The sequence below is a fragment of the Octodon degus genome, unplaced genomic scaffold (genome assembly GCF_000260255.1).
Source record: "Octodon degus isolate 3935 unplaced genomic scaffold, OctDeg1.0 scaffold00144, whole genome shotgun sequence".
NCBI lineage: Eukaryota > Metazoa > Chordata > Mammalia > Rodentia > Octodontidae > Octodon > Octodon degus.
The window spans coordinates 1,795,648-1,797,839 of NW_004524720.1; positions in this window are offsets into that span (position 1 = coordinate 1,795,648).

Below are 2,192 nucleotides of genomic sequence, written 5' to 3' on the forward strand. Positions count from 1 at the left end.
TTCTGAGTCTTAATTGACCTTGGAAGGCTAGGGCCAAAATGTTGTAGAGCCTGGCTTTTAAGGAGGGTTATACTTTTGTCCCCAGCCCAACAGTGCACTGTAGACAATTTGAAGATGCTGAATAATTCAAGTCCTAAGTTGATCCTGAGCAAGTAATTTCATATTTCTCAAGGACAAGATCGATAGCATTGTTGTAACGATGGTGTGGAACACTTGCCTGAAGTTCATAGCAGCGTTCCTGACATGCTGGTGTTTTGGTTTTTTTTTTTGTTTTTTTTTTTGTTTTTTTTGCGGAACTGGGGATTGAACTCAGGCCCTTGTGCTTGCCAGGGAAGCGTTCATTCCACTGAGCTATCTCCCTGGCGCCGACATGCTGTTTTTATATTTGCCTTTCCATTACTTCAGGCTCCTTGGTCTCTAATCAAAAATATTGCTACAGTGACTGGGAGATAGCCCAGTGGAATAAATGCTTGCTTGGCAAGCACAAGGTCCTGAATTTGATCCCTGATAATACCAAATATATATAAATATTTCTCTTTTCTCTCTTCAGCCAAAGGATAAGTCCTCAGGCGGAAGCTGTCATAGGTGCTTATTCCTAAATTATGCCAGTAGGCATGGCTGAGCTTTCCCTCCTAGCTTCTTTTCAGCCCGCAGAAACCAAGGCCAGCAGGCAGCGGAGCCAGGCAGCCTCCTGCTCTGTTGATGGGGTGACAGAAACGTTGTTCCTGCCCTGACCACGGCCCCATGCACAGCGAAGGAGTGAGACCAGGGCCGGAGCCACTGTTCGGAGAGCTGCATGGAGAAGTCTAGAGCACGTGCAGCGACCAGCCCAGGGGCTTCAGGAGCACAGTCTGGGCTCCCAGAGGCGTCTACAGAGGGCCAGCTCTCGCAGCAAGGCCAGATAGTGGGCACAGTAGAGCTTCCTGGTCTCCTTTTATTTGCCAGATGGCAAATCATGTACGACAGGGGCAGCTAGGCTTGGATTTGGGAGACTACAGAGCTTTTTAAAAAGGCTTAGGGCCGATGAGATAGCTCAGTGGACTAAGCGCTTGCTTAGGCAAGTGCAGGGACCAGGGTTTGATCCTTGGCATCGCATACCGTGCTGGCCCCACCCCCAGGTGCAGTGAGCTGGCCTCCAAGTCTAGGAGTGGTGGCACACACCTGTGATCTCAGTGCTGGTGAGGCTGAAATCCCAGGAGGGTCAGTACAAGTCTGAGCCACCTAGTGAAACCCTGGACAGAAACAAAAAATACATTAAAAAATAAAAAGGTTTACATATTCAAGGTGAAAAAATTTACTAGACTCTAGATTATATTAATAGAACAAGTACTTAAGAGATATCCTGGAACCTTCCTGTATTCCAATAAGAAAAGAAAAAAAATATTCAAAAAAAGAATTAGCTTGAGATTGGATTTATCTTTAAACCACTGGAAGGAAGTTAGAAAACTGTAGAATAACATGTATGCATTACTGAGGAAAAAGTTGCCCAAAAGTTATGTTAGGGTACAATGATTGACAGAATAAATCACATATTTACTTCTGTTTGAGAAAAATAACTCACGGAAGATTTTAAGCAAACCATAAATAAGTCAGTGGACCAAGGACATAGCTCAGTCGTACAGCCACCTGCCTAGTAAATGTGAGGTCCTGAGTTGATTCTACTAAAAATAAACAAAAAAATCACAAGATTAGACAAATAAAGACTGGAAACTGAAAATAGTCGGCTCCCTGGCAGAACAGTGCCTTCCATCCTGTCTAGGAGGTGAGCCAGTACAATCCTGAACACATTCCCCAGGTTTCATCTTATTGATGAAGGAATGGAGGGCTTTAGTGAGCGAAATGGTTCATGCCGTGATTTCGTAGCAGAAAGGAAATGTTTATGTGCTCTAGATGTAGGCCAGTCCCACCAGTGGAGCAGACAATGGCAGTGGAACTTGGCATTTCTCACATCGGTGAAGAAATGATAGAGCTGGGCTTGGTCATGTGCACCTGTAATCCCAGCACTTGGAACCTGAGACAAGAGGATTAACAAAAGTTTGAGGCCAGCCTGGGCTCTGTAGTGAGCTCAGGGGCAGCCTGACAGCAAGACCCTGTCTCAGCAAACAGCCACACCACCACCCCTCAAAAAGAAAAGAAAAAAAAAAAAAAAAAGAAATGATAGAAATACATGCCTATTTCTGCTTTATCCTACA